Genomic DNA, 26,359 nt, shown 5'->3' on the forward strand with positions numbered 1-26,359 from the left:
CTGCTTAAGTGGCGGTAAACAGTCTGATAATGCGAATTGCAGTTCAGCCAACACACATCTAAATATGGTTAGCGAGACTGTGTCAGCTCCACGGAGTACTTGTAACCACCACCATAGAATGACGGTGGGAGCCCTACCAAGATCTATATCAGGCCCTAAACCCAAGGTAAATCTCTAACTTGAACAAACCTGCTTGCTGTAACCTCCCAGTGCTGGATCAGCCTGAAATCACACCTAGGTCAACTGAGACCATAAAGTACATTTGGTGCTGTACTTTATTAGCGACTTTTACCTTTAATATTCTAAAATTCCACTTCCACTTATTGGATGTTTGTCATTTTAGTTTTATTTTGTTTAATAACTATTACTCCATTTGTCTAAATTAGAGTGGGATATTTATTGTGTTGTTGACTTTTTCTAATTGTTTTGGTACATCTAAATGCTTTACACATTTCCTTTAAGTTAAGCCTGTCTGCTCTGTGCCATAGCTACCAGGGGTTGAGCTTAGGTTTAAATTATTGAAACATTTAACTGGACCTAACATCCATCCACCCCAATTAATAAGTCACTTTCTTGCATGCTCCTTTATTAAGTTTCAGTAATGGAGAAGGAGGTCTCCGCACTGCTTTTTTATGAATTATTGACCATAGCACTGTGACCTGCATTCCTCAGGTAAGGAGCATTATCCAGCCGTTAGTTGCTGTAGCTCTCCTAAACTGATGGGGTCATAAATCAGCATTATATACTCTCTCTGTCCTTCTAGAAGTGGTGAACTGATTTTCATATTCACCATCTTTATCTCTACAGGTGCAGCTCAGTCTAGCTGCCTAGATTATCCATTGAAAGGTTTGTAGTTCACAGTTGGCTGGTGTCACCCAGATGAGAGACCAAAAGATAACGAGTCCCAGGAGGGTGCTCTAAAGACAACTTAGGAATCTAGCAAATGTACTACAAGGTACCATGTGTTACATATTGGTTCCTCCCATTCAGTATGCCTGATGTTTTGCTTTTTGAATCACCAGTTTTGGCCTTCTTCTGTGGGTGAGTCTCACTACAGGTCTCACCCCCGGTAATCACATGGCAAACAGACTGCACATGTTTGCCACCAGTGTTCACCTTTTGAGACAAGGCTGCTGCAATGAAGCAAGGGTAAGCGGCACCTGGCTGGTTACACATGAACACGGGTCCACGCTTGTATGCACACGTGGGCGGGCTGCGCATGGGAGACTGCTGTTGTGTTCAGACCAGTAACTGCACACAGGAAGCCTGGAAAAATGAGGACTCTGCAGGTTTAGATATTGACCTGGGATAGGCTTTATAATGTTAGTGTACACTAATGGGCAAAGTCAGTGTGATTTAGTGTTTTGTCTATAATGACACCGTTAGACCTGACAGACTTAGTGTGGTCTTCCCCTTTTTATATTTGCCTGCTTGCCTCATATTTTTGCTGATTCTTTTTTGTTGACCGTAGGTGTCTGAGCACTCTACCACTGCTAACCAAAGCTAAAGTACATGTGCTCCGTCCCCTAAACATGGTTTGATTGACTTATTCACAATTGGCACATTTATTTTACCTGTAAGTTCTTAGTACAGTGTATTACATGTGCCGATGGCCTGCAAATTAAATGCTACCAGTGGGAATGCGCACTCCTTGTGCCACTAACTCAAGTAGCCCTTGGATATGTCTCATCCTGCCACTGCAGAGCCTCTGTGTGCAGTTTACACTGCCATGTCGAATTGGCATTTAACACCCCCTTGCCAAGCCATACACACAGTGGCTGCTGGCATGGATTGGGGTGGCGGGGAGGGGTGGGGTGGGGTTGAGGGGGATAAGGTGGGGTAAAAAAAGAGGAAAAGCTTACCTCCTTGCCATGTCTCTCCTCCATCGTCCCTCCGTCGTCTCTACCGGCCGTAGCGCACCAGGAAGCACCCAGGCACCCCTAGGCCAATCACAACGCTGCAATGCAGCATTGTGATTGGTCTGAGCACCGTGGTTCGGCGCTCAGTCAGAGAATGGTAGCCTCGGCATGGTCTCTACCAGGCTGTAATGCAGTCTGAGTGGAAAACATGCAAAGTGCGCATGACTGTTTGGTCGACCCCGGATTTCTGGCCAAACAGTCATGCACACTTACAGTGTATCACCACGCCTCCCACTGCTCCTCTGTCATCAGAGCAGCCCTGCCCCATGCGCAAATCAGCTGCAGCAGGAAATAATTAAATGATAATAACCTTGAGGTATAATCATTTTATTTTTTATTTTTTTCACTGCTGCAAAGCAGTGGGGTGACCCTCCTTCGCCTTAGCAGAGGAGCCGCAACTGCATGCGCTCCCCTTTATTACATATACGCCACCCCTTAAGTAGGCCCTGGGAAGCCCCTGGGGCTGGGTGCTACGTGATCAAAAGGTAGGACATGTGCTTTTAAATTTTACATGCCCTGCTAGTCAAAGACTCACATATTCGTTTTTCATCACTGAGAGACCTACCCCTCTCATAGGTTAAAATTGGGTCTTCTTTATTCCATTTATTAAACTGTAGTTCCTAATTAAGAGAAGGCAGAATTGTCTTGTTTATACCTATGGAATGTTAATGATAAATCTTCTGAAATGGTAAAGTTGGATTTGTTGTTACTATTCTAAAAATCCCACCTTTAGAAAGTGAGACATTTTCCTGCTCTTAGCCATCTGGTGTCTGCTGCCTGTCTTTGATCACTGGGTGGTCTGGGTGGCAGTTCACATTGTGTATTTCCTCTAGACAGCCACATAAAAAGGAAAGCTGGGTGTGATTCCCTGCATCTTCCTAGAAGGAATGCAGGGAGGAGCTGGGCACAGCCTCATACTTACAGCTGAATACTCTGGGCCCTGTCCACACACAAAGGGTTGGATACCCCCTGTAGTAAGTCTGGAGCCAGGGACGGAAGAAAGGGCCTCTGTGCACTTCAAAGACTCTTCTTTCTGCTGTCTACCTGTGTTGGCCTGATGCCTGTGGCTCTCTCTGAGTGGACCATAATCACTTGTCCCAGAGTGACTCTAAGGGCTAGATGACTAGCCTCCTGTTCTTAGAAGTCTCAGGAACATCAAAGACTTTCATTATGCTCCTGTACCCATTTGATTGGCAGTGAACTCCGGTGCTTGCTCCAGCAGAACCGACATATCCTCTGCTCTGAGAACAGAAATTATGTATCGCCACTCTTGCGGGAACAGAACCAGCACATCGAAGTTGGAACCAGCGCATTTACATCAGAACCATGGCACTGGAACCACTCCATCCTACATCCCTTTGACTGCAAGGGAAAACCCAGTGCATTGCCTTTGGAACTAACGCATCTTGGAACCAGCGCTTCTTCTTCAGAACCGGTGCATCACCATTGGTGAGTGGAGAAAACAAACACATCTCCTCAACTGCGGTATCGACACTGATGCACCTATTAGGTGCTCCCTGCTTCATGTTGTTTGTGACCAGAATTAAGGTACTTTTGCCCAGCAGGGCCAGCGTGGGTCATGCATCTGGCCCACGCTCCATCTCTGTAGGAAAGTAGGATTTGCATCTTATGGTTACCCCCACTTTTTGCTTGATGTTACACTATTTTTGACTAGTCTGACTGGGATCCTGCTAATCAGGACCCCAGTCTATCTGCTTTCTCCTTAAAATGGTATATCATGTACTTAGGTACACTCCCGATTGGATACTGGGGTACCCTTGTCAGTCCCTAGTATATGGTACACAGGTACTCAGGGCATAGGTACCCCAGGGGCCTCCCATGAGGTGAAGCATGTACTATGCCACCCATGAGCGGCCATGCAAAATGTAACTACAGGCCTGCCATTGCAACCTGTGTAAGATGGTGCATGCACTACTTACTTTAGATATAGGTTTACTATATCTATAGGTCACCACACTTAAAACCTATAAGTCACCCATAGCAGGCCTTGACAATCCTGAAGGCAGGGTGCTGGGTTTTACGTGAGAGGGTGCCCCGGCATGAGCAGAGCACCCCTGCAGCCTTCAGAGACCATTCTCCTGGGTTGTCAGTGACGCAGCCAGACATATAGGTAGATGTGCATGGCCCAGTGTCAAAGTGTAAGTGTTACCTATATAAAGTAATGGTAATTGGTTGTTCATGATTGGTATGTTTACCTTGCTAGTAAAGTCCATAGTGAAGTGCACTATGCGTGCCAGGGCCTGTAATGCAAATGCTACTAGTGGGGATGCAGCATTATTTGTGCCACCCACACAAGTAGCCTTAAAAAGGGAACTCAAGCCTGTCATTGCAGGGCCTGCGCACAGTTTGTGAAACTGCCATGTTGTTCTATCAAGTGCACTCAGTTGCCAGACCTTACCCTTCACTCTCTGTGCACCTAAGACACCCCTCTGGTAGGTCTAGAGTCCCCCCTGGACAGGGTGTAGTGCATGTGAAAGGTAGGAAATGTACTAAGGTCTGTGTCATGTCCTGACAGTGAATTTATCTCCATTTCGTTTTTCACTGTTGAAAGGCCAACTTGCCCATAGGACAGAATGGGAGGGCTGTGTAATATGTTTTCCAGCCTGTCCTCCCAAAGGCCTAAGATGGAAAGGTGAAGTTTAGTATGCCTGAACTCACAATGTAATAACACATCTTTTTATGTAGTTGGTTTTTGCATTGTGTCTTCAGAAGCCACTCTTTTGAAAGTTGCTGCGTTTTTGTGCTCTGACATTTCTGTGTGTCTCTGCCTGGCTGTGGATTGACTGTCTGGATTTGAAAGCGATAGGATCTGGGGAATGTCTTGACCCAGGGGAGGAGGTGAGACAGTAACAGGCTGACCTGCATCTGGAGTGTAGGGGGAGGAGAAGCCCCTAGAGGTGGAGAGGCCTGGGCTGCTGCTATAAAACAATTGTCCCATCTCCTGCTGAGAGATTGAGAATCCAGACCCCCACTAATCAAAGGAAGAGAGGTGTCACTGACAGGCAGGCACCCAGAACTGGTTTGAGCAGGGGTCAGTGCCCCCTGAAGCACAAAGACTTCAAAGCCATTGAGGGGTATAATTAAGAGAACTGAAGCCCCTGAACCTTGCAAAAGTAGGCTTGATCAAGTGTGATCAAGACTGGAGCTACTTCGTGGTCAAGAGGACCTTTGCCAAGGAAGAAACAACTGAAGAGACTGATGGATAGGACTGCTCTTCCTGTGTGATCTGGGGCTGGCCTGCAGTTTGCTGTTTCAACCAAGGAAAGGCTAAAGGGATTTTGTTGTGTGCTGTGTCCCCCTGCTTGAAGGACTTTGCGGTGTGCTGTGTCCTGAAGTAACCATCCCCAAGGGCCTGAGGTGAGCTGGCTCCCTGTTCGGAAACCCAGGAACGGATGTATGACGTTACAACGCATACTTTTGCAACGCATGCACTTACAACGCAATTTTTACAACGCAACATCCACTACAACGCATTCCATTACATCGCATGACACTACAACGCATTTTTAAAAACTACCTTTACAACGCATTCCATTACATCGCATACTACCTTTACAACGCATACCATTACAACGCATAATATTACATTGCATTTAAGGTAAGTGTTGGATAGTATAGGGGTAAAAATTACTATTCTCACTCCAGGGGGTGCAACAGTAGGGTAAGTGTTGGATAGTATAGAGGTAAAAATTACTATTCTAACTCCAGGGGGTGCAACAGTAGGGTAAGTGTTGGATAGTATAGGGGTAAAAATTACTATTCTAACTCCAGGGTGTGCAACAGTAGGGTAAGTGTTGGATAGTATAGGGGTAAAAATTACTATTCTAACTCCAGGGGGTGCAACAGTAGGGTAAGTGTTGGATAGTGTAGGGGTAAAAATTACTATTCTAACTCCAGGGGGTGCAATAGTAGGGTAAGTGTTGGATAGTGTAGGGGTAAAAATTACTATTCTAACTCCAGGGGGTGCAACAGTAGGGTAAGTGTTGGATAGTATAGGGGTAAAAATTACTATTCTAACTCCAGGGGGTGCAACAGTAGGGTAAGTGTTGGATAGTGTAGGGGTAAAAATTACTATTCTAACTCCAGGGGGTGCAACAGTAGGGTAAGTGTTGGATAGTGTAGGGGTTTTACCCCTATACTATCCAATACTTACCTTAAATGCAATGTAATATTATGCGTTGTAATGGTATGCGTTGTAAAGGTAGTATGCGATGTAATGGAATGCGTTGTAAAGGTAGTTTTTAAAAATGCGTTGTAGTGTCATGCGATGTAATGGAATGCGTTGTAGTGGATGTTGCGTTGTAAAAATTGCGTTGTAAGTGTAGTGCGTTGTAAAAGTTGCGTTGTAAAGGTTGTTCCCCCCAGGAACACAAAAGTTTCCAAAGACTCTCAGAGATGCTGTGTGCGTGTGCTGTGTCTAGCCTGAGATCTTCGTAAGGCGTTCCCTGCGATTATGGCACCTGGAGTCCTAGTGTGTCTCAGAGACACTGTGTGTGTGTGCTCTGTCTAGCCTGAGACCCTCGAAGGAGTTGCCTTGTTATGGTGTGCACCGGCATCTAAATGAGTCTCAACGCCATTGTGTGCAGGTGCGTTGGGCACCGTGAGACCTTCGTGAGGATTTGCCTTGTTATCGTGTGCACCCGAAGCCAAGTGCGTCTCAACGCCATTGTGTGCGGGTGCATTGTGCACCGTGAGACTTTTGTGAGGATTGGCCTTGTCATCGGGTGCACCGGAATCCAAGTGAGTCTCAACGCAGTTGTGTGCGGGTGCGTTGTGCACCATGAGACTTTTGTGAGGATTTGACGTGTTATTGTGTGCAATGGAGTAAAGTGAGTCTCAACGACGCTGTGCGTGTGATCTTCGTGCAACCGAAGACTTGTGTGTGGTGTGCCCAGTGATCGTGCACTTGGAGTGAAGGAAGATTCAGCGACGCTGTGTGCGTGTGCTTTGTGGCAGCCTGAGATCTTCGTAAAGTGGAGCGGCCCAGACCAGCAGTCCCAGAGGAGCTGAGTTGCTGGCCCGAGCCGCCAATGCACAAAGCTGCTTGGAGGCCCAGCCACTGGACGAGGAGAGGTAACGTGTGTCGACTCCTGGGGTGCGGCGCGGGCTCGGAGGGAGACGCTCTCTGCCTCTCTCTCGTGGTGGCAGCATGAGCCTCTGCTTCGGCTAGTATTGTGGCCTATATTGCCAAAGGGAGTGGCGGTACCGGGGCCGGAAGTGCGGAGCTGCTCTTTGGAATAACATCGTACTGTGTTGGGGGCAACTGTGAGAAGCTGACTGAAGGTCAGAAGAGGAGGCGGAGAGACCGCCTAAGGCCCGGTGATTGGGGCCTAAGTGTACTATGTAGTATTCCATTTCTGAGAGCTGAGTACTTGACTGACGTATTACACATTGCAACATTTCTGTATAACGACTTGATTGTCGTATGACGCATTGCCTTGTTCCTGCATAACGAACTACCTGATTAAGTGTATACGCATTCATTATTGCAGAACGACGTATCTGGTGGTTGGATTACGCATTGCATTGTTTTACCTTGCAAAGTGCCTGATTGTTGCGTTACGCATTGCATTCTTTTCTTTGCAGAGTGTCTGATTGCTGCGTTACGCATTGCAATATTTTTACATTGCAAAAGTACCTGATTCTAGCACTACGAACTGTATGACATGTGATTAGGAGTACAGGAAAATGTTTAGAAGTGCTCATTGACATCGCCAGAACTTACAAGGGCTGGCTGGCCTAACAACCGGCCAGGAGAAATATTACACAACCTCATATATTGGTTTTATATTGTGTGGTCTTATCATATATCTTTTTATATAAAGTTTATACTTGTTTTTACAAAACTCGTGTGGAGTCTATTTGTGGTTTTTACACATTTGCCTTGAAGATAAGCCTGGCTGCTCGTGCCAAGCTACCGAGGGGGTGAGCGAGGCTATCTAAAAAGGTGACCTTCCTTTCCCTGACGTTGGAACGGTGGTCCCTACTTGGCCTAAGGTACCTACCTCAGCCAACCAGAGATCTCGGGTCGAACACTCTCGTAAAATGCTATCTCCAAAACGGCTGCAACAAACCATGTTGTGTTTGGTATCAAACATCTTGGATTCATACCTCCACACCAGTAACCGGTGTGGGAGATATGATTCCACCCTTCTGAAGCAAGCTTCCTGGGTCCATGGTCTTCCGGGTACCAGCCTTGGGTTGAAGGAGTCATTCCCCTGCGGTTGTAGTCACCGTAACGCAACTGACTGGTCTGCTGAGCCTGAGCTCCTGCGGACTCCGAAGTCTCCAGCAACACAGGAGGTGGGTTCCTATGTTCCTTGAGGTTGAGCTGCCCACTCACCAAGTTGGGGCTAGTATCCTTCGTGGGGACCAAATAACCCGAACCCCTGTGCACCGAGTACTTTTGCAAGTGCATATGCTTGTTGGTGGTCCCCAACTTTGTGCATTAGGCTGTCAATAGCCCCAATCTCTGCACATTTTTCATACAAAGGACTTTGGCCTCCTTGGACTCTGTGCCCTGCTAGCTGTTACTTTGTGAAACTGCTAGAGGTCCCCTTGCGACTCCTGTGCCTTCGGTCTGTAGGTCCATTTGAGGGACAACACTGCTTTTCTTGGGCTCCGCTGGTTGCTCCAGGCCTGTCCCGACTCCCCTTGCTGTGGTGAGTCCTCTGGTCCTTGCTGGGCCAGACCGTAACCTTTCTTGACCTTCTTTGTGGGTTGCCGCTGCCAAGGCTTGTTGGTGCTACCGCTGGACAACCACCCCTCAGCACTCAACATCCTTTGCGAGACAGCTCATATCTGGGTCCTGTTTGTCCTCGACATTGCCTGGTCCCTGCATCTGTAGAGTCAAGTTCTCCTTCTTCACACCTGAAACACCCGACATCAGTGGGCATTCGCCTACCGACCCCCTGGTCACTTCTGAGTGACCCAGACTCTGTCCCCTCTGCTTTCAGGTTCCTTCCATCAATAATCCACCTCTGGGTTCCACTGAACACTTTTCTTCATTCCACCAGTGGCATTTCTTTGAAGACTCCCATTGAGAACGACGGCAGTTTCTGACGCCAATTCAGTCCTATGCACCCGGCTTCCCTGGAATAGGTAACTCTGGAACTTCAGTATCCACGGGTGGGGTCGCTTTCCAACCTTCTATGTTCCAAAGGGTTTCCTCTTAATCAACTGGGAAGGGTCCTTGAACTGTAAAACTGCAACCGCGACTCTCCCATTGAATTGCACATAGCATGCGGTCGTGTTCTCACCCTGCACCCGTCCTCCGTGGGGTCCCTACTTACTCACCTTGTTTGGTTCCTTGGGGTCCCAGCGATTCTACACTCTTTAGACACTGTCGCGACTCGAGTCGTGGTTCGTATACCACTATTTTTGTATATGGTTTGGTCTCCTCCCTGGGAGCCCACTGTGTATTAGTGCTACTTACGATTGTTTCCGTGCTACAGTATTGTGTGCTTTGTGTTTATCTGTGTGTAGCAGATACTGTGAGGTATTTAAGGTGTTATAACAAAAACGATATATTCTTATAACTACTGTGTGGTTCTCCTTTCATACAATAAGGTTGTATTTTGGTAAAACAAGCTGCCTAACATTCCTTCAACATTAACCCTGACGGCTACTCTACACAGCTACCACTTGGATAGCTTTCTAAGGTTATATTTGACCTCTTAAATCTGGTGCAAGGTGCCCACTTTAATTAGTGGACATCATATACCAGGCCAACTTCTCACAATCGTGGTCATCCTTAACTTTTGACTTTGTCCTGGTCCAGCGTGACCAATTAACTCTTTAGGCACATACTGTTTCTAAGTGCCATTTTTGCATTTAATCTTTAAAAATTCATATCTTGACTTCTACTTATTGGATTTTTGTCATTTTGGTCTTGTTTTGTTTTATAAAATCATACTCTATTCTTTTCTGAACTGGAATCAAAGCTTTTTGTGGTGTTTTCACCATGTTACTGTTCGATGTGTTGCACAAATACTTTACACATTGCCTTTTAAATTAAGCCTGACTGCTCTGTGCAAAGCCACCAGAGGGTGAGCACAGATTAATTTATAGTGTGTCTGTGACTTACCCTGATTAAGATTTTGGTTCCTGCTTGTTAGAACTAGGGGTCTATAGTTGGCAATGGTATACACCTTTGTCCAAATAGGGACCCTTGCTTCTAGTCAGGGAAAGGGGATTACACTCCTGGATAACCCCTGCTCACCCCATTGGTAGCTTGGCACGAGCACACAGGCTTATATCAGACGCAGTGTGTTAAGCATTTGTGAACACATAGAATAACCCAGTGAACACACTACAAATGGACACCACACAGGTTGTACAAAAATAAGTATTCTTTATATAGACTTAACACAAGACCACAAATGACAAAAATCCACAATACTGTACGCAAAATAGACTTAAAGATGGTAGATGTAACGTAGTTCAAGTTAATGATAAATGCGACACGTTTCTCACAAAAGTACCCTGGATGCATAACGCAAAACAAACAAAAGGTTTGCAGAGAGGGTGATGCGTCAGTTCCTTGCTTCGGAGGAGGCGATGCGTCGCTCCTGAATTCTTGTGCAGAGTAGGGGATGCGTCTTGTTCCTTACCAGAAAGGAGTTGATGCGTTGATTCTTGTACTGCGTTCCGGTTACAATGCAGCAAGATGGCGCCCCGATGCGATGCGACAATCCAGTGCGATGCGATAAGATGGCGCCCTTAATGTGATGCGACGACGTGAAGACGATGCGTGCACACCCGAAGGCCGAGTGGTGACTCAACAACTTCTGAACCGCGACAGTCCCTGAGACACGCTTCTCCGGTGATGCGACAGTGACCCTTGCGGTGGCGACAAGCTTCTCTGGTAATGCGACGGGCAGCAATTGTGGCGGTGACACGCTTCTCTGGTGATGCGGCGGCAGCCTCTGCGGCAGCGACACGCTTCTCCGGCGATGCGACGGCACAGCTGCGACAGTGACACGCTTCTTCTTGTTGAGCCGTGCTTCCAGCTCCCAGCAACACGCAGGCTTCTGCAGCCAGAATTCCCAACAAGGAAATTCAGAGGGGAGCTGGGGGTGAAGCCTTGTAGCCCTGAGACTTCAGCAGGAGGCAAGCACAAGTTCAAGCCCTTGAAGAAATATTCTGCAAGTTGATGAAAGTTCCTTAAAAGTTTCTTCTCCTTTCCTTGGCAATAAAGAAACCATTGCAGGCCAACCCAGCAAAACAGCACACTGGCAGTGGGGCAGTCCAAACTCCTGCAGCTTCCTTGGTTCTTCTCCTTGGCAAAGGTTTGTCTTGTTTTCCCAGAAGTGATCTAAAGTCTTGGGGTCTGGGCCCCCATATTTATACTACTATTCTCTTTGTTTTCTGAAGGCAGAGGGTCCTGTACCTAGTCCAAACCAGTTCTGGGTGCATTCTGCCAGTGCACACCTTCTTCCTTTGTCAGTGTGGGCCAGGGTCATCAGACGCACCCCAGGAGGTGGAACCAGTATTGTGGAAGGCAGGCACATCCCTATTCAGGCCCAGGTACTACTCCTCCCACCACTCCTCATGCAGATAGGCCTATTCAGCCTAGTGCTGACTCACCCTGTCTCCTGGAGCCCCCCAGCCCCTGTCACTCACAATACAAGACATGCAATACACAAGCTAGCAGAGGCAGGCTGGATGGTTAGGCAAGAAAATACCTACTTTCTAAAATTGGTATTTTCAAACACAGAATGTTAAATCCGAGTTCACTAAAAGATGTATTTTATCATTCGGAGTTCAGGCATACTGAACTCGAATTTCTACCATGTTCCCTGGGTCAGTTAGGATTATAAGATGTTATAATCAAACTGCCCATTCTGGCCTATGGGGACAGGTAGCCTTGCAATAGTGAAAAACGAAATAGGCTGTAATTCACTATCAGGTCATGCCACACACATCAGGGCATGACCTACCTTTTACATACAATGCACCCTGCCCTAGGGCCTACCTTAGGGGTGCCTGATATGTAGGAAAGGGAAGGTTTAGGGACTGGCAAGTGGGTGCACTTGCCAAGTCGACATGGCAGTCCCAGACTGCACACAGGCTCTGATATGGCAGGCCTGAGACACACTTTACAAGCTGCATCTGTGGGTGGCACAACCAGTGCTGCAAGCCCACCAGCAGCATTTGATTTACAGGCCCTGGGCACACATGGTGCACTATACTAAGGTCTGACAGGGAAATCAAATAATGCAATCATGGAGTCACTAACCAATACATGAATTTACAATAGAGAGCACTTGCCCTGTGGAACTGAATAGAAGTGGCACAGTGCCCAAAGCATCTAAACCAGCAAAACATATCAAAAACAGAGGAGGCAATCAGTAAAAAATGGAAGGGAGACTCACGCCAATGGTACCAGGTCTAACACTGCTTGAACAGGGTGCACACCTCTGTCAACCAGAAGTCCAATGTCTAACATTGGTGATCAGCAGTGAGGATAGGACTTTTTTTGCGCAGTGCCATAAAGTGACATGGCCTACACTACCACTCCATATCTATACCAATTCAAGTAAATTCTCCCTAATTTGATATTTTTGATTTCCCCAAACGTTCCACCATTTCTACCTCTCTTTTGTGTCTGTGACCCCACCTACAAAGATGAAGTTTGAGTTGGCCAATCTAGAGTGCTACACTGTGGCCCAGCTCAAGAACTCTTGTCAAGAGAGGGGGTTGCATGCCAAGAGGAGCATCAAGAAGGAAGAGCTACAAAAGGCTTTGAGGGCCTTGACGGATTCCCACCAGACGCCCACAGATGATGAGGAGGAAGGGTCAAGGTCTGAGGAGGAGTTAAAACAGGACCTGCCTGAGGGTCTTGTCACACAACCTGCTGAGGAGAGGATGAACATCCTCCCACGGCTGGAAGTTCACCCATGTGCAGGGGGCAGTGTGTCATCTCGGAACCTGTCCCCAGTAAGGCTCTGAAAAGCTGAGTGAAGGGCAGCAAAGTTGATGATTACATTGGGCTGTACATATTCATTTTAAAGGAGCACATGATTGATATTTGTTTTCCAGAGCTGCCCCAACACCTGGTTGTTAGCAAGCTGACTGACCCCAGAAAGCTTGCTGAGGAGGCAGGTATCTGAATCAGCACCTGGGCGTCCAAGAATGTATCTGGGGGGGACTCCCAAAACGGTAGTTAGGGTTCCAAACTGAAGAAGGAGGGGGGTAAATAAAAAGAAGGAGTTCTCTCAAGGGGCCCCAACCTAATTAACAGGGGAAAGGGCCCTATTTCCAATCCGGCCACCAGAAGAAGAGCTTACCTTACAAGAGTAAAAACAATCTCCCAAATGCTGTGAGTATGGGCACTACAAGGGGTATCCCAAGTGCCTAAAAAAGAACACCAGCTCCCCCTGGTGGTAAAATACAAGGGGTGGCAAATACACTGCTTGGGTAGGAGTTTGTCCCAGTAGTTGAGAGGGAACTCAGTGAGATTACCCCAGTGTCCCTGGGTGACGTGGAAATGGTTCCTAAAACCCATGTGCCATCCACTGCTGCAAAGTATTGACAATGGGTTACCATCAATGGGCAAGGTGTTGAGGCTCTGAGTGACACAGGAGCAAGTATGATTTTGATAAGGAGTCAGCTAGTGGCCCCACAGCACATTATACCTAATGCATTCCAGACCAGGCTATGGTGGCTGACAACTGGGAGGGACACAGCCTAGTGGCCCTTCTTTCATTTGAGTGGGGGGTTCTCAAGTCTTCTGAAAGCTGCTGCGAGTCCTGCCATACCTCTGGACTGTTTGTTAGGGAATTACCTTGAGCACACCACCTGCAAGGAAGTGGAGATTAAGGCACACCTGGAAATGTTAGGGTTGCCTGAGTGGATTTGGGCAACCACCAGGCCATGACTGCCCAGGCGGGAGTCAAGGAGGTCTGGATCCTGGAAGAATGTCTGCCAAAAGAGGGAAGGGCAAGGGTTGTGGGAAACCAGCCCTTGAATGTCTCCCAGCTGAGGTGGAAGGGACACCAGAGGAGGACATTGCCTCCTTTGGTGACCTGCCTGAGCTTTCTAGATGGCAAGTAGAAGGAAACCCACCAGGGTGGAGTTCTGCAAAGCAGAAAAGGAGTGCTCAATGCTTAAGGGTATGAGGCAACAGAGCGAAGCCCAGGAAGCAGGAGATTCCTCTGAGAATCACCACATTTACTGGAAGGACAACCTTCTTTATAGTGAGCCAATGGCACTTGTGCATGAAACAACAAGGGCCCTGGTAGTCCCCCAGTGCTACAGGGCCTTCTTACTGGGAGCTGGCTCATGAAATACTCCTGGCAGGACATATGAAGCAGGACAAGACCTTTGCCAGGCTAGTTCCTCACTTTTACTGGACCCGGATGAAGATTTCCTCAGATGCATTCTGTAGGACTTGCTTGAACTACCAGGCCAGCGGGGAGGCAGGATAGAAGATGAAAGCTCCCCTTCATCCCTTGCCTGTCATTGGCACCCCCTTTAAAAGGGTGAGCATTAACATTGTGGGGCCTATGGATCCACAGATAGCCTCTGGCAACAGCTTTTCCTGGTATTGAAGGACCATGCCTCAAGATACCCAGAGGCCATAGCTCTGAGGACTCTGCCTGCAGTGGCTAAGGTCCCAATGGGGATTTTTACCAGAGTGGGTTTCCCCAAGAAAGTGGTGTCTGACAGGTGCATCAATTTTATGTCTGCTTATATGCAGACAATGTGGAAGGAGTGTGAAGTTACCTACAAGTTCACCATCCCCTACCATCCACAAACCAATGGGCTTGTTGACAGATTTAACAAGACCCTCAAAGACATGATCAAGGGCCTGGTGAGACCCTGAAGTGTAAGTGGAATGTCCTGTTTCCCTGCCTTCTCTTTGCTTACAAAGAGGTGCCACAGAAGGGGGTTGGATTTAGCCCCTTTGAGCTTCAGTTTGGTCATCCTGTAAGAGGGCCTCTCAGTTTAGTGAAGGAAGGGCGGGGGCAAGCTCCCAGGAAAACTTCTCAGAATATAGTTTGCTACATGCTGGCTTTCAAGAGCCAGATGGCTAAGTTGTGGAAGCAAACTTCTGACAACTTCCAGGAGATGATGAAACAGTGGTATGACCAAACGGCTAGCCCTATGGAGTTACAGCCTCAGCCGATAGTGTGATTGATGCATTCCAGGGAGTCTAGGAAGGATGAGGTAATGTACCGGGTGTACCTCAAGACCCGCAGGTGTCCCCACAGGGTGTTCCATATTTAGTCTCAAACTACACTTTGAGAGGTCTGAGGTCACCATGTTCCTGGTGACAGATTGAGAGGAGGAAGAGGAGAGTGAACCTCTCCCTGATCTCTTAGCCTCCCAACAAAAGGATGGGTCAGTGGAAGGTGTGAACATCTCCCCTACCCTGACTTCAGAACAGCAAAGGGACTGTTGCCAGTTGCTGGTAGAGTACTCCTCTCTCTTTTCACTCACTCCTGGGGCTAACCATCTGTGTATCGATGGTGTGAACACAGGAGACAGCCTCCCTGTCAAGACTAAAACTTGCAGGCTGTCTGCAAAGTGAGGGCCGGCATCAAAGATGAGGTTTCTAAAATGCTGGAGTTGGGGGTGATTGAACCCTCCAGCAGACCCTGGTGCAGCCCTGTGTTGTGGGTACCAAAAGCTGCCCCACTGGGCACTACACCAGAACTCAGGTTCTGTGTAGCAGTGGGCCAGTTCAGTAACCAAGACTAATGCTCATCCCATCCCCCAGACAGATGAGCTGATTGACAGGTTAGGGGCTGCCCAGTTCCTGAGTACCTTTATCCTTACTCCAGGGTACTGGCAGATTGCCCTAATTGGAGGGGCTAAGGAGAGGTAAGCCTTCTCTACACCAGAGAGACACCTTAAATTTAGAGTGATTTCCTTTGTATTAAAGAATGCCCTTGCCACCTTCCAGAGGCTAGTGAACCCGGTTTTGGCTGGTTTGGAGGCCTTCAGTGCTCCTTACTTGGATGACATAGCTTTCTTCAGTAGTTGCTGGAAGGACCAAATTTTTCACCTGCAGGAAGTGTTTTAGTCCTCGCAACAAGCAGGCCTGACTATTGAGGCCAGTAAGTAGAAGGTAGAGCTTGGGTTTGTGGTGTACTTAGGACACTTGATGGGCAGTGTAAAGGTGCAGCCCCTCCAGGGCAAGATAGAGATTATCATGGCATGGGAGCCCCCAAAACCCATACTGAGGTGAGGGCCTTCTTAGGCCTCACAGGGTACTACAGGAGGTTTTTCAAGGAATATGGCACCATTGTTGCCCCCTTGACAAAGCTGACTTCCAAGAAGCAACCCAGAATTGTGATTTGGACTGATGCATGCCAAAAAGCATTTGACTCCCTAAAGCAGGCCATGTGCATAGCCTCTGTGGTCAAGCCCCTTGACTTTTCCAAGGAATTCACTGTGCAAACAGATGCCTCAGAACATGGAATAGGGGCAGTTTTATCACAGCTAAATGATGAGGGTCAATACCAACCTATAGCCTTCATCTCTAGGAGGTTACTTCCCAGGACAAAGGTGGAATGCTATTTAAAGGGAAGCCTTTGCTGTGGGCTGGGCACTGAAGAAGTTAAGCTCATACCTGTTTGGAACTCGCTTCCTGATTCAGACAGACCACAAGGTGGCTAATACAAATGAAGGGTGAGAATCCAAAATTGCTGAGGTGGTCATCTCCCTACAGGGAATGGACTTTACAGTGGAACACAGGCCTGGGGTAGACCACACCAATGCTGATGGTTTTTCCAGGTTTTTCCTGCCTTAGTGAGGAGTACTCCCAAGAGATTGGGTAGCTCTCCCCATTTTCAGATGGGGGCCCACATGTTAGACGTGTCAGCCCTAGAGTGGTCTTCCCAAAACCGTTTGCCTCCTTGCCTCATATTTATGCTGATTCTTTTTTGTTGGGCTTATGATGCTGAGCACTTTACCACTGCTAACCAGTGCTAACGTGCATTTGATCTCTCCCCTAAACATAGTTTGATTGACTTATCCACAATTGGCACATTTAATTTACCTGCAAGTCACTAGTACAGTGCACTACATGTGCCCAGGGCCTGTAAATTAAATGCTACTAGTGGGACTGCAGCATTGCATGTGCCACCTACTCAAATAGCTTTCAAATTGTCTCAGGTCTGCCACTGCAGAGCCTGTGTGTGCAGTTTGCACTGCCAAGTCGACTTGGCATTTAAAACCCCTCGCTAAGCCTTACATTCCTCTTTTATTACATATAAGGCACCCCTAAGGTAGGCCCTAGGTAGCCCCTAGGGCAGGGTGCTGTTTAATCAAAAGGTAGGACATGTGCTTTTAAGTTTTACATGTCCTGGTAGTGAAAACTCCCACATTCTTTTTTAACCACTGAGAGGCCTACCCCTACATAGGTTAACTTTGGGGGTTCCTTATCACATTTAATAAGCTGTAATTCCTAATTGAGAGAAAGTAGAGTTATCATGTTTAGCACCTATGGAATGATAATGATAAAGCTGGATTCATCATTACTATTCTGAAAATGTCACTTTTTGAAAGTTAGACATTTTTTCTGCTCTTAGCCATTTGGTGTCCCCTGCCTGTTTCTGATCACTGGCTGGATGGGGTTTCAGTTCACTTTGTGTATTCCCTCTAGACAGCCACACACAAAAGAAGGCTGGGTGTGACTTCATGCATCTTCCTGGGAGGAAGGGAGTGGGGAACTGGGCACAGCCTCACACTTACACCTGAATACTCTGGGCCCTGTCCACACACAAAGGGCTGTATACCCCCTGTAGTGAGCCTGGAGCCAATGCAGGAAGAAAGGACCTCTGGGCACTTCAAAGACCCTCCTTTAAAGTCACACTCACTTTAAAGGCACAACTGGGTATAAGTACTGGATCTCTAACCCTACCAACTCAGTACTCTTCTTGCCCTAAAACCAATTTGCCAAGAAGAACTGATGTGCTAGGAACAGCCACTCTGCTGGCCTGCTGCTCTTGAAAACTGCTGTCTTGCTATGCTGCCCTGATGCCTGCGGCTCTCTCTGATTGGACCTGCATCACTTGACCCATGGTGACTGCAAGGGCTATCTAACTAGCCTCTCGTTCTTAGAAGAGTTAGGGACATCAAAGTCTTCTATTCTACTCCTGTGCCTGGTTCTTTGGAAGTGGATCCAGGTGCTTTCTCCAGTGGAACTGACACACCCTCTACTTCAAGAGCAGTATTGACATATCACCACTGTTGCGGGAATCAAACCAGCACATTGCACTTGGAACCAGCGCATTGCCATTGGAACGACCACATCGGAAACACTGCATTGCTGCCACTGCAGGAAGATGATCAATGCATCCCTTCAACTGCGTTGAGAAACCCTGTGCATCTGCTTCAGATCCAATGCATCTCAGAACTGGTGATTCATCTTCGGGACAGGCACAATGCCATTGTTGCGTGGCGAAAGCCAATGAATCTCCAGGATTGCGGGATCAACACTGAAGCATTGCTTGGCTGCACCCCGCATCTCATTGTTATTTTTACAAGGATTAAGGTACTTTTGCTCAGCTAGCCTGCGTTAGTCCTGTATATGGCCCACGCTCCATCTCGGTAGGCCTGAACTTTTGACTGGTTCCCGGTTCCACGCAACCAATGAAGTCTTTAGGAGCATACTGCTTCCTAAGCACTATTTCTGCAGTTAATCTTTAAAAAGTCATATTTTGACTGTGGAATTCACTCCCTTTTCCCTTAAGACAGGCAATGGTGTTTTATAAAAACTTGAAAACTTGGATATTCAGATAGACTTTTCTCCTACTCCTCTGGGCTGTTTTATGCTTGGATCACTGTAGCTAGACTTCCGTCCCGGGACACTTCGGTTGAAGTAGCTGTGCGCTGAAATCATTTTTTTATTTTTATTATTATTGACTTCTACTTAGTGGACATTTGTTGTTTTGGTCTTGTTTTATTTTTAACAAAATCATACTCTATTTTACTAAACTGGTGTAGAGTATTTTTGTGTTGTTTTCACTGTGATAGTTGTTGATGTGTTGCACGGATACTTTACACATTGCTGCTTAAGTAAATCCTGACTGCTCTGTACCAAGCTACTAGAGGGTGAGCACAGGTTAATTTAAAGTGTGTTACTGACTTACCCTGACTTGGACTGTGGTTCCTTCTTGGACAGGGTGCATACCTCTGCCAACCAGAAACCCAATTTCTAACAGACACTTTATCATATACATGGGGAGAGAACTGCCTTAGAGTGCGGTTTCAAATCCCTTTGACCTACAGAGACCATTGTCATTTTGAATTGGGGTGTAAACTGTGTGGGAAAATCAATTCTGTAATTCCCAAAATTATATCTGTACACTTCTGGACCTGGGATACTCTGCCAAGAAGAAGGACTGGTGTGCCGTTGAAGGACTGCCATTCTGCTGGACTGCTTCTCTGGAAGAACTGCTTCCTTGATGTGCTGACCTGCTTCATTCTTGCCTGGAGAGGAAGAACTGGAACCCATATTGAACCCAGGATCCCGGAGTGGCTCAAAGGGCAAGTCTTCTGGACTCCTGATCTGAGCCTCAGGGACATACCAGGGCTCCCCACAGCTCCTGAATCCATCTTCAATGAGTTCCTGACCCCCTAAGAGGTGTTTCTCTTGTCCCTAGGCCCTTTGGTGGATCTGTAACTCTTAAAATCAAGCTTAAGGGCTCTTCGCAAATCTGAACAGGCCACTTTTCACTGGAACGGTGCCACTCGCTTGAAGAATCAGTGCGAACTGCCACAAGTCCACCTCTTTGCATAGCAAGCATTGCCCGTCGTCATGAAACGCCACCGTGAGGCACCAGCCCATCCAGCCGTGATGACCTGCCTGCTCTTCATGCCCCGCCAACCATCACCAGTGACACTGTCCTTGTCCTGGCGAACTTCTGCGGTGTTTTCACTGTTTGAAGTGTGGCACAAATACTTTACACATTGCTTCTAAAGTGAAGCCTAACAGCTCTGTGCCAAGCTACCAGAAGGTGAGCACAGGTTAATATGGGTTATGTTTGTGACTTACCCTGACTAGGTTTGTTATTACTGCTTGAGCAGGGCTTCCACCCCAGTCAACCAGGCACCCAATTTCTAGCACAGTGTCATTGCAGATTGACAGTAGTCTTATTGTCTCCCCAGCTTATGGACTTGCAACCACAGCACAGACTGGATATAGATCCGATATCACAATGTCTATCTTGGGGAAAACCCTAGGCACACAAAGGCCTCCTGCAATATAATAGATATGGTTTTCCTGCACCTCCCACTCCCACTTCAGGCTTTCAGATCATCAGGCAGTGAGACTCCAGACTTGTGCCTGGTGGACCAGCACCCATTTCAAAGATGTGGAGCATATAGACTCATGAAACTGTTAAAGGTGTAGGAAGTTGCAGTCATTAACCATCCTGAGACATAGCGCAGGCCACCCAAATTGGCTCCAGGCATTCTCAGCAGCATCAAGGCAAGAATTACAATGCAGATTACTTTTCAATATGCAGTTTCAGAGTTCGTCACACAGAGCCGAGCGCAGAAGACTTTGGGGCAGATTTACAAGCCCCTTGCGAGACATTTACGCCGCCGTTGCGTCACTTCTGTGACGCAGCAGCGGCGTAAACCATGCGCCATGTTGCACCTTATTTACAACGTGACGCATCTAGGGAGATGCGTCACGTTGTAAAGCCATGCGCTACATTAAACCTGCGTCAGGTTTAATGTATGCAGGGTGGGCGTTCCGTCGGAAAAAGCCTTGGAAAAGTGACGCAATGAAATCTACAAGAGTTCACTGAGTCACCTTTCCGACGCTGCTGCGTCAAAACCCTGCGCCTGCTTGAAGCAGGCGTACGGCACGACGCAGCATGTTAGGTATGGGCAGACCCTGAGCATTGCTGGAGTTGCGTCGTGCTTGCGACACGACTCCAGCAATGCGCCGCCCTTATGCCATCAGATGCGTCACGCATCTGTTTATCCTTGCGCCATGATGCGCTGCATTGTAAATGTGGCGCATCTGTGGTGGCGCAAGGGTAAAATTGCGTGACGCATCTTTCCTGGCGCATCCCTGCTGATTTTCAAGGATGCGCCAGGAAACATAAATCTGCCCCATAGAGTGCTGTGCTGCAGTGACAGGAGCGGAGCCATCTGTTTCAGTAGGAAGCCTACTGGCACAAGCCCACCAGTCCCAGCATGCCTCTGAGAGTCCGGTTGGCCTGCAAGCACCACTATCAGTCAATCGTGCCCAGAACAGCCGCAGCCCTACTTAGATGTGCCCGGAGGTAATCTTTCAGCAGTGTGGGCCAACTTCAAAGTCCAGAGACAATCATGCTCTTTTGGCACCAGGCTGCAGGGCATTGCGCCTTCCCTCCGGTGCGGCTCATGCACCAATTAGAGTTCACGAGGAATTAGAAGGACGACTTCCGGACACCAGAGCCCCTGAGATAGCTGCTTGGTCATTAAGCTGCAGACCACAATTAGTTTTCATTGAATTCTCAGATTCATGCTTGCTGTGCATGGATTTTCATTCATTCAACTAATACCTTACCCACTTGTTAGCACAGCAAAAGCCTTCAGTACTCAAGGGTCAGGTACAGGAACACATCAAATTATTTGTTTCTGACTTGCCATTCCTCCACCATAAAAAAAAGTTTTGTTTCTGAATGTAAATGCAGACTCTGGGGTCCATGTGAGGGTTCATGCGCAGGGGGGGTTATAACTCTCACTTTTTAGCTACCCTCACCTCACAGAGAACAAAGGAGGCCGAACACTAACGGTTCTCAGCTTTCAAATGTTGTCAACAGGCTGCGCTTTCGACAGATCGTCCAAGTGACGACGAGCAGAGTTAAGCGCACCTGTACCTGGTGTCTGTTCACTGCGTATTCGCGGAACAACAGCAACTTTCGGATCAAAAACCCAGCCCATGCTGCAACCTCGCTGGAGGGGTCAGCAGTGTCGAGAAAGAGTTAAATGTCAAGCACACGGAGAAGGCAGCATAAACCAAAGGAATTGATTAGGTCCTCAAATGAGATTGTTTCGTGAGAGCGCGAGCCTTGGGCTACAACTATGGAAATCGTGAGAGGAAAAACCGAGGAGCCACCGAAGCGAAAAATGAAAAAGCAGCCCTTTGGGGAAGGAGAGAACGACGGGAAAGTATTTATGTGGATATAGCCAGTGGAGATTAATTGCTTATTTAGAAGAAAAAAAAAGGTAAACTTCATAGCAGAATTAAATACTTAGCTGAGTCATTCAGACCATTTGAAAGGGGAAATGTGGGCATAAGTCTTTTAAAAAAAACAGTCGGTAGCTCACAGAATCTCCACAACCTCTCTGCTACAACGGCAGTATGCTTTTAGACGGGGTCGTGCTGTATATACTCATGCGCGAAGAAGTGCATGTAATGCTTTATCTTTTGAGACACCTGTCACTCAGAGAGATGCCACTCATCACTCTGCCGGTGACCCCCACGGTAGAAAAACGAAATCAGCAGAATCGGGTGATGTAAATATCTTCTGCCTGGTGAAGAACACAATTCGTCGCAGCCACCTCAGCAGGCCGCTTTAAATGGAATGCCCTCTTCGCACGCATTTACTGTACCGCGGCAGTTCCGGCGTCCGACCGGTCGCCGGGTTTTTTGTGTGATATTTATTGCTTTCCACCGAGCATGACAGGCCCATTTGTTTTTTCGGTGTGCGGTGCACCTTCTGCCTCTGGCAGTGTGACATTGGATTTGCACAATATCCCTGTACTGTCTGGAGAGAGGCGAACTTAAATCGAATGCGAGCGGCTCGTGACTGTGGACGCCCTCCCCACACTCGGTGCATTACCGTGCTTTCGATGGCCGCGTTTGTATAAACCGTGGCCGTAGCCAAGTGTCCCATTGATTTTTTTTTTTTTCTTTTCATTTGCTGCTGCACGAACCTTGGATCGGGCAGAATGCGTTTGCTTGGTTTCTGCATTTCCTGGAATCACCTCTATTTAAAGGAGGGCTGGTACCAGCAGTGCTGTTTGCTGGATACTAATCAGCTACTAACAGCAACACAGACGTTGTTCAAATTCGGACTGTATAGGTTGTATTTTTTAAACTAAATAACAACAATCATCTGGGGGTGGGGGTACTGGGCCTTGCCCATGCTCAAAGTAAAATATGTTTGTCACAACCGCCCCTTCTAGAGGCAAAACAGTGCACACGTATCGATAAAGTCCCTTATAAAAACATACGTAACTGTACAGAACACTGAGGGTGATATGTACAATGAAGTGTCGGAGCCTGTCGTTAGCCTCCTGGGCTTAACGACACGCTCCGCCACACCGGAAACGCAAGGCTGCACCATATTTACAAGAATGTGGTGCAGCTTTGCGTTCTCCCCTGCGATGGCGCAAAGTTTAACAACTTAGCGTCAACGCAGGCACCCTTGCACCAGAGTGCGAGGGTGTCTGCGGGCAGGGGAGCATTGGTTATGTGTAGGAAGGTGTCCCTTCCTGCACATAAACTGTCCTAAAATGTCATTTTGTAACTTTCATGTGTGCTGCTTCATGCAGCACACATGAAAATTACAAAATTGTATTTTTCAAAAAGGTTTTTTTATGTACAGGAAGGGACACCTTCCTGTACGTAAACAAACCATTTATATCACAAGAAGAAAGGGGGGCCAAGGAGCTATTTAAGGTCCAGTGTCCTTGCTCCTAATACATACATCCAAACCAAAAAGGGGACACTGTTCCTACAGCAGGGTGCAGAAAAGTCACCCACGCTTAAGGGTGCAAAAAGTCATCCGTGCATAAAAAAGGGAAGAAAAGGTGAAAAAAGTAGAGAGAGAGAAAAGACATCCTAGGTGAAAAAACGACCCATTAGTGAGATGGAAGGCCAATTATTGTCCTCTGATGCCCTCACACACCCCAAGAGGTGTCAAGCTTCATCATAGGGCAGTTGCTTCTCGTAGGGCCGGAGCTGCAATTCCCTACGGGTTCCTCGAAGGGTCTCTTTGTCGGAGATCTTTTAAAGGACTGCAAGATGGTGCATGCGGGTGTGTGGGGTAAGGGTCCAAATGAGGATGATAAGAGTGCGTGCAATGTGATTAAAGAGATTAATAAAAGGCAAACATGCAGCGAATGTTTACCTTGTATACCCCTTGCGGATATACAGCAAAATAAATTCTGGCCTTACAGGCACACTATGCCTGGGAGTCAAGGGTCAAAGGTCGGCATGTTTCGTGCCTATGTCGCCCGAAGGGTCGTTGGCACTTCTTCAGGACCAAAACAATAAAATGCTAAGTGCACGTGAAAAATAAATTAAAATGCCCTCTAAATCAATCAGGGCGAGGCAGTCACCTGTATACCTATAGTATGGCTACAGCTGCATGATGAAAAAGGCTCCTGATCAATACCTAGGAAAGAAAACAAACGACAGATATGAGCATCAGTAACAACTTGATGTCTCATAATGTGCCATTACTGTGTGATCTTTGAAAACAAACGGCAATGAGAAAAAGACAGGCTCAAGAGACATATATGCATATTCAGTGAGGCCCTGGCCCAGTGCGATGTCACAGACAGTGTCTTAACTCATACGCAAACCCTGTCATCTATACTACGTATACATGATATCTCTCGTGGCCCTATATATGTCCACAGGGGGTACTATGCATGAAGAATCTCAGAAGCTGCTAATATGGTCAGAGTGTTACACCCCCTAACAAAGATTCTAAAAGAGAGCTTACCTCCCACTGCTAAGAAGGTAACTCCACTAGCGACGGCATGGGCGCCCGCACATTACCGGGCTGTAAAAAACAAGTACAAAAATAGACAGGCAAGTGTAGGCACAGATGCAGAACACAGATTATTCTGAGCAAGTGGCTCACAACGTCCAAATCTCTTTCCAAACTAACTACTTACAATGTCACTGGGGTGCAGCCTCTTCTACACCTACCCCCTCCATGCATCTGCCAAAAGTAAGCGGATATTGGCAAGACGCAGTACTAATAAAGCGATGAAGTCAGGGGTCCGGGCGTTTACCCTTTCCGGGAAATCCTCTCGGAATCAAGCATAGAGCGCATGCGCGGGTGCAGAGATGAAATGTGCATATTCAATCATGGAGATAACTACTTCCCAGTATCTGCGCGTTAGCTCATTGAGTGGCAATATACATATCTGGGCAATTCTCAGGCTGAATGCGGTGTCACCAGAAATGCCCCAAAGTAAAAATTCCAACAACGCATTGCTAAATGTGCTCGCGCTCAACGCTAAGTTAATACATAAACGCGGACCAATAGTACAAATGCAGGTCCCACGTTATTGTATACACATTAAAATTCCAGGACAAATCCCCGTGCTGTATAAAGTATGGGAGGAGTCTGAGTTACTGCTGCCTGTGTTACTGTTGCCTGTTTGCGATAAATGTAATTAACTGAATCCTGTCAGGTGACAAACGTAAAAGGGACTAAAGCGATTGCAACCGTGGCATACCCCCAAGGCTAATACCTTCTCAATTTCAGTACTAAAACCTGTGCAAGGGGGTTACTAACCCGGAGTCCCGCCGTAGTAAAGATGCAGAGGCGGAATCCAGAGACAAACCCCCAAAAATCAGTTTAATAATGCCTCTTGTGCCTGTGGAACGGGAAATAAAAAGGAAGAAAAACAGTGGTAATGGCCCTCGGCTGTGCCGCCGTACTCAATTATATCACACGAAGAAAGGAGGGTCAAGGAGCTATTTAATGTAAAGTGTCCTTGCTACTTATACATACATCCAAACAAAAAGGGGACACTGTTCCTACAGCAGGGTGCAAAAAAGTCACCCACGCTTTAGGGTTCAAAAAGTCACCCGTGCATAAAAAAGGGAAGAAAAGGTGAAAAAAGTAGAGAGAGAGAAAAGACATCCTAGGTGAAAAAAAGGACCCATTAGTGAGATGGAAGGCCACTTATTGTCCTCTGATGCCCTCACACACCCTAAGAGGTCATGCTTCATCATTGGGCAGTTGCTCCTCGTGGGGCCGGCGCTGCAATTCCCTACGGGTCCCCCGAAGGGTCTCTTTGTCGGAGATCTTTTAAAGGATTGCCAGATGGTGCATGCAGGTGTGTGGGGTAAGGGTCCAAATGAGGGTGATAAGAGTGAGTGCAATGTGATGAAAGAGATTAATAAAAGGTAAACATGCAGCGAATGTTTACCTTGTATACCCCTTGCGTATATACTGCAAGATAAATTCTGGCCCCACAGGCACATTATGCCTGGGAGTCAAGGGTCAAAGGTCGACATGTTTCGTGCCTATGTCGCCCGAAGGGTCGTTGGCACTTCTTCAGGACCAAAACAATAAAATGTTAAGTGAACGTGAAAAATAAATTAAAATGCTCTCTAAATCAATTAGGGTGAGGAAGTCCCCTGTATACCTATAGTATGGCTACAGGTGCATGATGAAAAAGGCTCCTGATCAATACCTAGGAAAGAAAACAAA

This window comes from Triturus cristatus, chromosome 5_1 (assembly GCF_964204655.1).
Source record: "Triturus cristatus chromosome 5_1, aTriCri1.1, whole genome shotgun sequence".
NCBI classification, from domain to species: domain Eukaryota; kingdom Metazoa; phylum Chordata; class Amphibia; order Caudata; family Salamandridae; genus Triturus; species Triturus cristatus.